At 39.1% G+C, this 14,955-nt stretch overlaps 1 protein-coding gene and 1 long non-coding RNA gene across 7 annotated transcripts in view; one reads left to right on the plus strand and one right to left on the minus strand.

Moving 5' to 3' along the window:
- Positions 1–640: 640 nt before the first annotated feature.
- LOC134730806 (uncharacterized) lies at positions 641–4,425 on the minus strand. Of its 2 annotated transcripts, XR_010112773.1 has the most exons (3): positions 4,079–4,425; positions 2,630–2,717; positions 641–1,108 (listed from the first exon to the last, which is right to left on the minus strand). It is a non-coding gene; the product is annotated as an uncharacterized LOC134730806 (long non-coding RNA). The 2 variants fall into 2 exon arrangements; XR_010112772.1 differs by having other exon boundaries at positions 641–2,717.
- Positions 4,426–4,492: 67 nt separating this feature from the next.
- Positions 4,493–14,955, plus strand: part of STEAP2 (STEAP2 metalloreductase) — a 31,651-nt gene continuing 21,188 nt past the window's right edge. Inside the window, exons 1-2 of one of the 5 annotated variants that reach the window (XM_034964395.3) lie at positions 4,701–4,823; positions 9,258–9,366. The gene's annotated coding sequence lies outside the window, so the exon portion shown is untranslated. Of the gene's footprint in view, positions 4,824–5,078; positions 5,237–9,257; positions 9,367–14,955 lie in introns of those variants that run through there. The other 4 variants (XM_063606291.1, XM_008962055.5, XM_063606292.1 and 1 more) reach the window with 4 other exon arrangements.

The raw sequence follows: 14,955 nt of genomic DNA on the forward strand, positions 1-14,955 counted from the left end.
GGCAATATCCATGAATTCAGCCCAGGTAATCAAATGCTGAAAGCACATGGGTCAGATTGACTGTCTCCATTTTTTCTTGCTTACTTCAAAGCTATGAAGAAATCCAAAGCCCTTGCTGATACTCTTCCATGATATATTCCTTTTAAATGCTTGAAAAGTTTTCCCTTCCTACAGGAATCCCCCAAACACAGCTGTCCTTACACTGAGCCCCTATTCAAATTTTGGTTCCTCTTTCTAACATTGGTCGTCAGTCAATTTTGCTGGTCTATACCAACTGCAGATCTAGAGCCAATGCTTATAGCTGAACTTTTCTGAGAATTCTTTTAATTTCAGATAATTTTTTTAAATTACCACAAAATTAGTTTAGAAGAATTCGCAGAGAGGTACATTGGGAGGGAAATAGCTTTGAGGCCCTTTATGGATTTATGACCAAAGCTATCCAGTCAAATTCCTCCAGGTATTTTTGCTATTTCCTATGGGTATACCGAAATTACACACATTTTAAAGCTTCCTTAATCAACTTAAACAAATACAAATAATAAAATTCAGCGTCAATGAGATACTGAATCTAAAAGATAAAAGTACATCCATATTTTTATAATGATTTTTCAATTGTTATGGAAAGAAATATGAGACTATGTAAACAGAAAAAATAAAATTTCTTTTAATTAAAAAACCCACATTAAAAAATATATCCCAAGAAAATATTCCCATCACTTATTACTCCAAAGAGTAATTTGTTCAAGGAGGTTAAAGCAGTGTTACTTATAATAGTTAAAGAATCAGAAAATGTACTTTCCTAAAATTTAGGGTTAAGAAAACTATTCTAGGCCAAACACAGTGGCTCACACATGTAATCCCAGCACACTGTGAGAGCGATGGGTGATGTGGGAAGATCACTTGAGCCTAGGCATTTAAGACCAGCCTGGGCAACCTAGGGAGATCCCCTCTCTACAAGTAATAAATAATTAGCTGGGTGTGGTGGCGTGTGCCTGTAGTCCAGCTTCTGGGAGGCTGAGGCAGGAGACTCACTTGAGCTCAGGAGGTTGAGGCTGCAGTGAGCCTTGACCATGCCACTGCACTCTAGCCTGGATTACAGATTCAGACCCTGAAAAAAAAGAGAAAGGAAGGAAGGAAGGAAGGAAGGAGGGAGGGGGGGAGGGAGGGAGGGAGGGAGGGAGGGAGGGAAGGAAAGGAAGGAAGGAAGGAAGGAAGGAAGGAAGGAAGGAAGGAAGGAAGGAAGGAAGGAAGGAAAAACTAGTCTATACCAATATATGAACTATATAGCCATTAAGAATTATAAGACTTTAGAACATGTTGATCTCTGGAAATATGTTTATGAAATAATGTTAATTATAAATATGTGTTTTGTACACATGTACATTCAAGCATTTTAATGGATTTATAAATCCTTGTGTATCATTTTGTGTTCAAACACAGTGTATTTCTTTTTCTAATCATACTTAAACAATTTATTTTTTATTTCAATAGTTTCTGAGGAACAGGTGGCTTTTTGTGACATGAACAAATTATTTTGCAGTAATTTCTGAGATTTTGGTGTACCCATCACCAGAGCAGTGTACACTGTACTCAATACGTAGTATTTTACCCCTCACCCCACTTCCCCCTGGAGCCCCCAGACTCCACTATATCATTCTGATGCCTTTGTGTCCTCATAGCTTAGCTCCAGCTTATGAATGAGAACATATGATGTTTGGTTTTCCACTCTGAGTTATTTCACTTAGAATAATCATCTCTAATTCCATCCAGGTTGCTGAGAATGCCATTATTTTGTTCCTTTTTATGGCTGAGTAGTATTCTGTGGTATATATATACTATATTTTCTTTATCCACTCGTTGGTTGATGGACATTTAGGCTGGTTCCATGTTTTTTGCAATTGTGAATTGTGCTGGTATAAACATGTGCAAACACAGTCTACTTCAAACAGATTATATTTATATGTATAAATCTATTGATGTATATTAATGTACAATGACAAATAAATGTAAGGTGATGTTAACAGAATTTCATGTTTATTGAATTCTTTGGTTTTAAAACAAAGCAGCATTTCACAAAAATTATTCTATTTTATTATAAGCACTGCTTACAAACAAATTTGTTCAAAACAAATTTGGGGGTTTGGGGAATAGGTTAGGTAAAATGTTTTTACCATAGGAATTTTCAGAGCCTTTAATTTATTAACATACATTGTGGATCTCTAAAATGAAGAGATTTCTCTTATTGTTTATCTCAAAATCTATTTACATCACGACTTACATTTATTTTATTTGTGTAAATAAATGCATAAATCTTATTTGCACTTGTTACTAATTTATCGTTTTCACCAAACTGTAACTTCTATCAGGACAGGTAAATATATCTGTCTTCTTCACCACTGTTCCTAGAGTGCCAGCCAGGGCATATAGAAGTGGCTCAATATTTTTGAAGTGAATGACTTGCTAGAGCAGCATTTAGGCAAACTAGTGCCTAAAGTCACACATTTTGGGAACTACCACTCTAAAGTTATTTAATTGTATAATAACTTCAAAGGAAAAAAATGTGTTAATGCCCCTAGGCCACTAGAGATCCATTTAATAATTATTGCTTTGCTTCAGTTGAGTCACTTACTACTTTAGGGAACAGAAGAGATTTCTCAGAGAGCACCTCATGACCTGGAAAAGTCTTGCAAAATCATTTTCATACTCTGCATCTCCAGCTGAAAAACAATGATAAAATTAGTTACCATGGAAGTTAAAGGAATCATGCTTTGCATTAACACCAACAGTCTTCTGGAACACATTTGGTAACATTAGATTTTCCATCAAAGATATTTGTTTATTTTAATATTTCAAGCATGAAAAAGAGATATCCCTTTTGGAAACTGCAAATTGTTGACTCACTGATTCTCATTTAGGAAAAGGGATTTCACATTACTTTATCTATTTTCTCAATAGTCAAAGCCCATGTTAAGAGAGCTTTTAAACATATTTAAAATATATGGCTTACCTACATGTTTTACACGATAATTTATGGTTGTAGAAGTTAGAAAGTGCAATTTCTTTTAATATCCCCGTGGGGAAGTTATATAATTCTATGGTTTTTAAAAATATATGGAAAAGCAATATACTTTCCGTTAACTGCTAAGATTCATGAATTTTCTCCACAAGTTCTCCAGAGGAACTACTAGAAAAAACTCCACGAATCTCATTATTTGACAGTTTTGTTGAAGTGAAATTATTAAAATTGATATTAGATTTAATGACTTGTTTCTAGTAACCAAAATGGAAAGTATTCTACCAGCTGTCGATGGTTCCACACCCTGACACATCGTTAAAACCTTAGCTTCTGCCTAAACTTTAAACCTTAATAATATTTGGCGGTAGGGGAGGGGTTACATTTCAAGTCAAACAAAGGATGTATTTCCAAAGCAGCATTTGCAAAGGTTAATCTGTGTATGGACTACAAAGGGGAAAGTGCAGTGCCCCAGTGATCGATCTAAGACCCCCCTCTCGTTGTTGTTGGTGGTGGTTTTTTTTGGTCTGGTTAATAAACCACCTAGAGGGATAATTTTTAAACTTAATTTGTTGAATTGGTACTTTACTAATGTATGAAAAAAAATTCCCCAAATTTGAGAATTTTTGGTAAGTTGATTTTATATTTGGGAATAAAGATCTCTTGCTTCTTCTACTGACACCTTCTACACAAAAGATAAAAGGTACTTTTACTTGGTAATCCGCAGGGAGAAAATTTACAGAAACCCAGAGCCAAAGGTGCTCTCAGGGGATCCCCTGAAACATTCAAAGCCATTGCGGCCCCAGAAGGTAAATGGCTTTCGCAGGAACACAGGTCTCCTGACTCACGGCCTAACCTTCCTTTCCCCCACACCAAAGCTCGCGCGGCACCAGCTAGAGTGAAGGTCAAAGTCAACAGAATAATCTCTGCAGTCCAGGGTCTGTGAGGGTCCTCCTATCCGAGGGAGTTTTCATGAAACGGCATTTCCGAACATTTTATTCCAAGGACACAGTCTAGTCAAAAGAGGTTTGGGATGGGGTAAACATGAGGCAAAAGAACACTTACAAAAGAAAAAAGCGCAGTTTCTTGGAGGCTTGTCAGAAGCTAAGACTGGGGAGGTGAGAACCAGGGCCCTTGGCGAGAGTTGGGGTGGGAATCCCGTAAGAAAAGCAATTTCTAGAGCGGAAAGGTGACCCCACATTACAAAAAGAAATGGAGTAGAAAAATAGGTTTGACTATTCTAAAGCTGCTTCAGAAAGAATCTCCGGAAGACCACGGAGGAACCCCGCAGGGCAGCCAGGCGGATACTCAGCCGCTCGCGGTAGAGGGGCGCGCAAAGCTGCGGAGCCGCGTGTGTGGAGCTCCCCAGTGCACTCACTGCTGGCTCCCCCTCGGTGCTCTGGGCCCTTCCCAGCTCCCTCCACACACCCCGGCTCCCTCCACACACCCCCGCCCCCTCCGAGCTCCCCGACTCCTCCCCCGCGCTCCACGGCTCTTCCTGACTCCAGTCAGCGTTCCTCGGGCCCTCGGCGCCAGGAGCTGTCCGGGCACGCAGCCCCTAGCGGCGTCGCTGCCAAGCCGGCCTCCGCGCGCCTCCCTCCTTCCTTCTCCCCTGGCTGTACGCGATCCAGCTTGGGTAGGCGGGGAAGCAGCTGGAGTGCGACCGCCGCGGCAGCCACCCTGCAACCGCCAGTCGGAGGTGCAGTCCGTAGGCCCTGGCCCCCGGGTGGGCCCTTGGGGAGTCGGCGCCGCTCCCGGGGAGCTGCAAGGCTCGCCCCTGCCCGGCGTGGAGGGCGCGGGGGGCGCGGAGGTGAGCGGGTCGGGGAGGAGCGCGAAAGAAGGTAGCGGCGGCGGAGTTGAGGGTCAAGATGCAGTCGGCGCCACGCGCTGCATCCATCCTCCCCGATTCTGCGCCCTCTCCGGGCGTCCGCCCTGAGCTGCGGAGTCCCTCATCTCCTGGCACCTTGAGGTGGAAAGTGAGAAGGGTGGAGAAGGGTGTCTGTTCCACTGATTCCCCCTTCTCCTCCTCTTGGTTCCTAGAGCTAAGGGCAAGTCCTGAGGTTGGGCCCAGGAGAAAGAAGGCAAGGAGACAGTGTCCCAGGTAGGATGTGTCCCAGCAGGAAAGGACAGGCAGGTTACTTTCGCCCCCTTGATAGTCTCCCTGCTACTTTGGGTTGATGCAGGGCATTTCATGGAAGATCTGCAGTGCTGCTTTGCGAACAGGTATTTCTAGCACTCATTTGGTTTATTTCCCAGTAATGTAATCGTGGTGTTTAGGCCATTTCCGTTAGAAAGTAATTGGCCTCTTCTTTGACTGTCCTAAATTATCTTTGAACCCTGTGTTCAGCCTCAGCCAAAACTTGTTGAAAATTATGCCCTAAAAATCTTGCTCTTAAAATAGAGCAGAGAGATAAAGAGCATTTTTGTTGGAAGATTTCCATTTATTATCTCTCCCACCCCGTGGAGAAGGATTGGTGTCAGTTTTTACTCCTCGGGCAGTTAGTTTTTTAGATGGAAAGACAGTCCAGGCCATAGTTAATTATCGCTCATCAGTATAGGAGAAAAAGAATTCAGACTCCTGCCCCACCCCCACCCCCAACCTCCTGACTTAGATTCTGGTCCTTTTAACAGCCCCGCTGCTTGGAACCCTTTTTGTTTTCTAAACCACCTCCCCATCCTTCCTTTTCTCTACTTTATTATTTCTTCATTTTATTGATCTGTTTATTTTTTCTTTCTTTAACCCTATAATTTTTTTACTCCGATTCTCTCTCGGTTGCTTCAAAGCTTAGAGGCTATTTAATGGAAAAGCAAAACAAAACAAAACACCCGTCCTAAATAATTTGCAGGATGTTTAGAAACATAAAGAGTAACTATATGTGCTGCCATTGGGTTGGCTGCACTCTCTGCCTCTTAGCTAGTCACTCTGTCAGGGTATGGGGAAATGAGACAATATTGAGAATGATAACTTGAGCAAATTGTGCAGTAAGGAAATGAAAAGCTTTATCCAAGTCACTTTTTATTGTACTGGTGCTATGGAAAATGTGGTGAATGAACATAGTTGTATTTTAATACTGAAAAAACAGGACAAGTGAAGACAAATTTTTAAAGAAAGGATTGTAAATGAGTTAGAAAAGTGAGAAAGAAGATACACCAAAAATGTGAAAGAGTAAGACTGCAGGCGTGATAAAGGACATAGGACATCAGGAGATGTATTTATCCCTGCTGGGCCAGAAACCAGGACATTGAGGTAACTGAGACATTAACCTAACAATAACATTGATAAATCACCTACCCCTTAAGGGCCCACATGTGTTTTCAGCAAAGAGAGAAATCTGATCTAGAGAATTATTACATGTCTTTTTGTCCTGAATTTTTTTGATGTATTCCATAACAAAGAATTTTTACTGCATCCTTAGTTACACTGCCAGCCAATGTGGAGGCAGTGATCACGGACAAGACAAACATGGTTCTTCCCTCATGCAGTTTATTGTCCAATGGGGGAAATAGTAAACAGTAAAGAAACAATTATATAAAATATTACAAAATAAATTTAACAAGGGCTGAGTGAATTATTCTGCTATAGAGATGGAACAGTATATGGAAAGCTCCCAAGGTACATAAAGTGGTTGTTGTTTTCTCTTTCTAGAAGAGAATGCTGTGGGTGGACAATACACAGATAAGGTTAGAGAGGGGAAGCGGGGACTAACTCATTCAGGACCTTTTATGTGATAGTCAGGAAGGTGGCTGTAGTTCTAAGTACAAGGAGCACCGATTTTAAGGAGAGACATTTTATGACGATTTACATTTTAAGATGATTTTAGCTGCTGTGGAGATGTTTGGAAAGGGTCAAAAGAGAAAGTAGGCTGACCCATTAGGAAATGTTTGCAGAGTTCAGGTGAGATGATAGACACCTGGACTAGCCTGGTATTGGTGGAGAGGGATTTATGAAATATGTTGGAGAACAGGAATTGGTGCAGGATTTTATGTCAAAAGTGAGGGTCAGCAAGGACTTAAGAATGACTCCCAATTTTCTGATTGGAGCAACTGGTGGATAATGGTGGCATTTACACATTTCCAGGCGAATGGGACCAGCTCTGGGTGGAAAAAGTTCAGGTTTGAACCTGTGAAGTTTGAGATGTCACAGAAAGAGGTCATAACCATATCCCCTTGGGAAGCAAAAAGGGAGGCTCTCCAGGACATAAGTGGATAGACTGGTCTTTGATAGGTAAAATTGGTGATTGTTAATTTAAGGTGAAACTAATGAGCTCAGTTTTCTGGTTTTTCTCCAGCAACCTTCACCAACGTGGATACAGATACAGAGAAAATGGATAGCTGGGTCCAGGACTAGAGTTTTGCCAAGCAGATATGATGGAGAGTAAGAGAGCTGAGGATCTTTTTAAGGGAGTGACTACAAATCTAGCCTCGGTTTAAAGAGAAACCAGAGCAGGCTGAAGGAGAGTGCAGGATATTAAGCAATTAGAGAGGTAGAGGTCAACGGATCAGATTTCTTTTGCTGTTTAGAATTATCAGTGTGAATATTTAAACTAAGATTATTGGAAGTCCTGGAGACAGTGCTTGGAGATTTCAGGCAGTGAGTGACTGAGGTGGGGTAGAGGCAAAAATTCATTGTCTCCAATGAATAAGTCAAGGAAATAAGAGCCCCTGAAGTTGAAGGGTTCATCCACTTGAATGATAAAGTCCAGGAAAAACATGATAGCTATTAGGGTAGAGAGGATGACCATGTGTATACTGGGAGCCAGAGTCTGCAGTCATAAGGAATAAACTAGAAGTCAGTAGAGGACAGCAGTGAGGACAGCAGTAAGGACAGGGAGAGGGTATGGTGAAGTACCATGAGCTTCAAAGGAGCTGGGTGTTTGCAGGAGAGACAATGAAGAAGAGATGCTCAGATGTGGGCTTACAAAGTGAAGATTACACCACCCCACCTCATGGCCCTGGAGAATTATGTTTTCTTGATAGCCTCTCCAAATCTGCAGGTTGTGAAATGTCATCAAAACCTCTGTGGACAGCCCTTTCAGAGTTGCTGTCATCCAATAATAAATGCCCTATTTATGTGTGAAACAAATTAGGTTCTATTTTTCAAAAGTAACATAGCACAACAGGTGCCATTCAGCTTCAGGAATGTTCAGGAAATCCTTCTAAACTGAAAACCTTAAGAGGCTGTCCAGCTGAGTGTAACTGAATTCCCTATCATAATAATACATTCTCAAGTATTAAATGTGTACAGCAAGTCAAATGCCCATTCAAGAAAACGATGTCATTGACACACACTTTTAGATTGAGCTCCCGAAGTTGAAGTGTTAAATATAGGGTGGTGATATTACCATTATTACACAGCTTCAAGACTTATTTAGTGTTGGAAACTACCACCAGAGTCAAGTATAACCTATTTGTTTGCTGTTTAACAAAGGAAATTGAGACTCACAGAATCAAAGTGATTGCAGAAGCTTAGGCCTGCTCTTTCACCCCTACACTATGAAGACAAAACTTTCTATAAATGACATAGTTGTTTTTTGTTTTTGTTTGTTTTTGTTTTTGTTTTGAGGCTGAGTCTCACTCTGTTGCCCAGGCTGGAGTCCAGTGGCGCGATCTTGGCTCCCTGGTTCAAGCGATTCTCCTTCCTCAGCCTCCCAAGTAGCTGGGATTACAGGCACCTGCCACCACCCCTGGCTAATTTTTGTGCCTTTTTAGTAAAGACGGGGTTTAATCATGTTGGCCAGTCTGATCTTGAACTCCTGACCTCAAGTGATCCACCTGCTTCGGCCTCCCAAAGTGCTGGGATTACAGACGTGAGCCACCATGCCCAGCCTATAAATGACATAGTTTTATCAGTTATTTAATTTGGATTCCTTATGAATAACTTCCAAAGAAAAGGTATAGACACTGTGGACATCACCTGGGAGCTTGTGAAAAAATGCAGAATGTCTAACCTCCCTCTAGACCTAAAGAATCTGAGTGTGCATTTTAAAGAGGTCCCCAGGTTATATTTGCATTAAAGTTTGACAAGTGCCTTTCTAGTGAGTCATTCCCTTGGAAACAGTGGTCTGCTCAGGTCAGCAGGATCATGATGCCTGGAGAACTGGGGAGGGGATCCCCTTGTAGAACAGAAAGAAGAGATACAGTCATGGAAATATTCCGAATTTTGAATATTATGAAACAACAGGAACAAAGTATGTTGTGCAAGGAGTGATGCATTTTAAGGAATGGCATTGCCTTTCCCAGAAAGTGAAGAGAGGAAATTGGAAAATTGTGAGTGGACCTTCTGATACTGCTCCTCCTTGCGTGGAAAAGGGGAAAGAACTGCATGCATATTATTCAGCGTCCTATATTCAAAGGTAACTACTACTCTTTCGCAAGTGTAATTTTTCATTACTACAAACAACAATGTAAAAATTAACATAAGTGAGGGTCAGAAAGCCACATCTACTATTGCCAAATGATGAAAGTATTAGATTGAATTCTGAATCTTTTACTAGAGTGATTTTCAATCTTGGTTGCATAATAAAACATCTGCTAATCTTTTTTAAAAAATGCTGTTGCTCAGGATGAACCCCAGAACAATTAAGTGAAAACTGGGTGGTAGGGGGGTGACCCGTCATCACTGTGTTTTAAAACTTGCCAGGTCATTGGAGAATGCACCTAGGGTTGAGAAACACTGCTTTAGTAGCTCATTCAGAAGCAGCTCTGAGATTGCAGTTCTGCTACTCCATGTGCCAAAACAGTGGGACTTTCCCTCACTACCATAAGCGTAGTGCCAAGCCAGGTCAGCAATATTCAGGTCACCCTCACTGGCCAGTTTTCAGAACATTGATGGAAGTAGGATTTATTTCTTGAAGAAGCCTGCTTAGACTAACTTTTAAAACAAATTGATACATGTTACATATCTATGGGGTACACATGAGTATTTGTTATATCCATAGAATGTGTAATGATCTGGTTGGAGTTTTTGGGGAATCCATCACCTTGAGTATTTATCATATCTATGTGTTAAGAACATTTCAAGTCATCTCTTCTAGCTACTTTGAAATACACAGTACATTGTTACTGACTATAGGCAACCTACTTTGCTATTGAACATTAGAACTTACTTCTTCTAACTGTACATTTGTGTCCATGAACCAACATCTCTTCCTCCCCTCCTCCCATCAACACATCCTTCCAGCCTCTGATATCTCTCATGCTATTCTCTACCTCCATGGGATCCACTTTGTTAGCTCCCACACATGAGTAAAAACATGTGGTATTTGCCTTTCTGTGCCTGGGTTATTTCACTTAACATAATGGCCTCCACTCCTATCCATGTTGCTGCAAATGACACGATTTCATTTTTTAAGGCTGAATAATATTTCATTGTGTATACATACCACATTTTCTTTATCCATTTGTTGATGGACATGTAGATTGATTCCATATCCTTGCTAGTGTGAATAGTGCGCAAAAAAAAAAAAAAACACGTGAGGACGGGTATCTCTTTGATATACTAATTTCTTTTCCTGTAGATAATACCCGGTACTGAGATTACTGGATTGTATGGTAGTTCCATTTTTAGTCTTTTGAGAAACAACCCCTATACTGTTGTCCACAGTGGCTGTACTAATTTACATTTCCACCAATAACATATAAGGATTCCCTTTTCTCTGAATCGTTGTCAGCATCTGTCATTTTTCTCTTTTAATAATAGCAGTTCTAATTGGGATAAGTTGAAATCTCATTGTGGTTTTGATATGCATTTCTCTGGTGATTAGTGATGCTTAGCATTTTTTCATATACCTATTAACCATTTGTTTGTCTTCTTTGGAAAAATGTCTATTCATGACCTTTACCCATTTTTATGGGATTATGTGTTTTTTATTGTGAGTTGTTTGAGTTCCTTGTATATTCTGAATATTAGTCCCTTATCAGATTAATAGTTTGCAAATATTTTCTTCTATTCAATAGGTGGTCTCTTCATTCTGTTGATTGTTTCCTTTGCTGCACGGAGGTATTTTAGTTTAATATAGTCCCATTTGTCTATTTTTTTGTTGTTGTTGCTGTGCTTTTGAGGTCCTAGCCATAAAATCTTTGCCTAGACCAATGTCTTCAAATATTTCCCCAATGTTTTCTTCTTGAAATGAGGGGTTTTGGGTCTTATGTTTAAGTCTTTAGTTGACCTTGCGTTGATTTTTGTATATGGTGAGGGACAGGGGTCCAGTTTTATTCTTCTGCGTACAGATATCCAATTGTCTAAGTACCATATATTTGAAGAGGATATCCTTTCCTCAGTGTATGTTCTTGGTGCCTTTGTTGACAATCAGTTGGCTGTAAATGTGTGGATTTTTTTTGTGGATTATCTAATCTGTTGCATTCATTGATCTGTGCATTTGTTTTTATACCGGTACCATGTTTTTTCAGTTACTATTGCCTTGTAATACATTTTGAAGTCAGGTAGTGTGATGCCTTCAGCTTTGTTCTTTTTGCTTAGGATTGCTGTAGCTATTCAGGATATTTTTTGGTTCTATATGAATTTTAGGATTGTCTTTTCTAATTCTATGAAAAATCACATTGGTATTTTGATAGGGATTGCATTGAATCTGTATATTGCTTTGGGCAGTATGGTCATTTTAATATTAATTCTTCCAATCCATAAGCATGGAATGTTTTTCCATTCGTTTATGTCATCTTTAATTTTTTTCTACAGTGCTTTGTAGTTTTCCTTGTAGCAAACTTTCACCTCCTTGGTTAAATATATTCCTAGTTTTTTTTTGTTTGTTTTTGTTTTTTTATAGCTATTGTAAATGGGATTGCCTTCTTGGTGTCTTTTTCAGCAAGTTCATTGTTGGTGTATAGAAATGGTACTGATTTTTGTATGTCGATTTTGTATCCTGCAACTTTATTGAATTTATTTATCAGATCTAAGAGTTTTTGTGTGAAATCTTTAGGTTTATCTAGATCTAAGATCATATCATCAGCAAAGAGGGATAATTTGACCGTCCTCTTTTCCAGTTTGGGTACCTTTTATTCTTTCTCTTTCCTGGTTGCTCTGGCTAGGACTTCCAATATGATGTTGAATAGAAGTGGTGAAAGTGGCATCCTTGTCTCGTTTCTGTTCATAGAGGAAAGGCTTTGAGCTTTTCCCCATTTCAAAATAATGATAGCTATATTATTATTATATAGCTCATATAAGCCCTTATTATGTCGAAGCATATTTTTTCTATCCCTAGTTTGTTGCAAGTTTTATCATGAGGGGATGCTAAATTTTCTCAAATGTTTTTTCTGCATCTATTGAGATGATCATATGGTTATTGTCCTTCATTCTCTTCAGGTGATGTATCACAGTTGTTGATTTGCATATGTTGAACCATCCTTGTATCCCTGGGATGCATTCCTGGAATAAATCCCCTTTGATCATGATGTTTGTGTGTGTTTTTTATGAGTTGTTAGATTTGGTTTGCTTCTACAGACACACACGCGCGCACACACACAATTTTTAGGAGACAGGGTCTTGCTCTGTTGCCCAGGAGGGAGTGCGGTTATGCAATCATAAATCACTGCAGCCTTCAACTTCTGGGCTCAGGTGATTCTTCTGCCTCAGCTCCCGAGGACTAGGACTTCAGGTGTGTACCACCACACCTAGCTATTGTTTAAATTTTTTGTAGAGACGAGGGTCTCATTATGTTGCCCAGGCTGGGCTTAAACTCCTGGCTTCAATCCATCCTCCTGCATTGGCCTCCCAAAGTGCTGGGATTACAGGCATAAGCCATCATGTCTGGCCCTTGGTTTGCTAGTATTTTGTTGAGAATTTTTGTATCTGTGCTCATCAGGAATATTAGTATGTAGTTTTCTTTTTTGTTGAGCCTTGTTTGCTTTTGGTATGAAGATAATGCTGATCTCATAGAATGAGTTAGGCAGAATTCCCTCCTGTTTAATGTTTTGGAAGAGTTTGAAGAGAATTGGTGTTAGGTCTGTTTTGAAAGTTTGGTAGAATTCGGCAGTGAAGCCATCTGGCCCTGGACTTTTCTTTATTGGGAGTTTTTAAATTACTGCCTCAACTTTTTTTGTTACTGGTCTGTCCAGGTTTTCCGTTTCTTCCCATTTCAATCTTGGTAGCTTGTATATGTGTAGCAGTTTATCCATTTCCTCTAGGTTTTCCAGTTTGTTGGTGTATAGTTGTTCATAATAGCTTCTCATGATCTTATGTATTTCTGTGGTATCAATTGTAATGTTTCCTTTTCCATTTCTGATTTTTTATTGGAGTATTTCCTCTTTTTTCTTGGTTAGTCTAGCAAGTGCTTTATCAATTTTATCTTTTCAAAAAACAAAACTTTTTGTTTCATCCATCCTTTGTATTGTTTTTTAAGTCCCAATTTGTCTAGTTCTGCTCTGATCTTTATTATTACTTTCCTTTTACCAATTTGGGGTTTGGCTTGTTTTTGCTTTTCTAGTTACTTGAGGTACATCATTAAGTTGTTTATTTGAAATCGTAATGATTTTTTGGTATAGGTGCTTGTTGATATAAGCTTCCATCTTAGCACTGCTTTTGCTGTATCTCATGGGTTTCAGTGTGTTGTGTTTTTATTTGTTGAGGGAAATTTTTTGATTTCTTCCTTAATTTATTCTTTGCCACCGTAGTCATTTAGGAGCATGTTGTTTAATCATTTATTTTTACAGTTTCAAAAGTTCCTCATGTTGTTGACTTCTAGTTTTATTCCATTGTGGTCTGAGGAAATACTTGATATGACTTCGATTTTTAAAAAATTTGTTGAATCTTATTTTGTGTTCTAACATGGTCATTCCTAGAGAATGTCTATGTGCTGATGAGAATTTGTATTCTGTAACTGTTGTATAAAATGTTCTGTGAATGTTTGTTAGGTCCATTTGGTCTAATGTATAGTTTAAATTCAATGTTTCTTTGTTAATTTTCTGTCTAGATTATCTGTCAGATGCTGGCAGGCGGTGTTGAAGTCCCCAAATGTTGTTGTATTGGCGTCTGTTTCTCCTTTTAGATCTCATAACACTTTATTTATATTAATATATCTGAGTGGTCTGTTGTTGGGTGTATATATGTTTAGAATTGTTATATCCTCTTGCTAGAATTTATCTATTATCATTATATAATGACCTTCATTGTCTCTTTATACTGTTTTTGACTCAAACTCTGTTTTATTTGATATAAGTATAGTGACTTTTGGTTTCCATTTGCATGGACTATCTTTCTCCATCCCTTTGCTTTCAGTCTTATATGTGTTTTTATATGTTAGATGGGTTTCTTGTACCCAGCATATACTTGGGTCATGATTTTTTATCTATTATTAGTCTATATCTTTTCAGTGGAAAGTTTAATCCATTTGCATTCAAAGTTATTCAACAATGAAAACTTCCCAAGTCTAGTGAGAGATGTAGACACCCAGATACAGGTAACTTAGAGATCTCCAAACAGATACAATACAAGAAGGTCTTCCCCACAGCACATTATAGTCATATTGTCAAAAGTAAAAGACAAAGAGTGAATTCTAAAAACAGCAAGAGAAGAATGACTAGTCACCTATAAAGGAACTCCCAGCAAAATAAAATTTTTACCTGTTCACATTCTGATTTACAGAAGGGATTTGAACTTGCTTTGTAAAATAAGCAGATAATTAATGTTGTTTTGTTTTTGTTTCTGTTTGAAAAAGTCTTGATCATCATGAGTGTTAGATTTAAAGATTTTGCAATTCTTATATTTTGGGAGATGCTGCAGTATATACTCGGAAGAACTCCAGGCTGGGATATAGGAAACTTGGATTCCCTTGTGTGAATCTAGCAACCTTTTTCACCCTTAGATAATGCACATGATTACCATTAACTTTCGAATGAAGTGAGCATGGATTTCATTACTTCCAGTTTTTTTAACCACTCCTGATTCCCAGCATAGCTAGTGACATCTCCAAATGGATATTGACAGGTTT

Source organism: Pan paniscus, chromosome 6, assembly GCF_029289425.2.
Source record: "Pan paniscus chromosome 6, NHGRI_mPanPan1-v2.0_pri, whole genome shotgun sequence".
Taxonomy (NCBI): domain Eukaryota; kingdom Metazoa; phylum Chordata; class Mammalia; order Primates; family Hominidae; genus Pan; species Pan paniscus.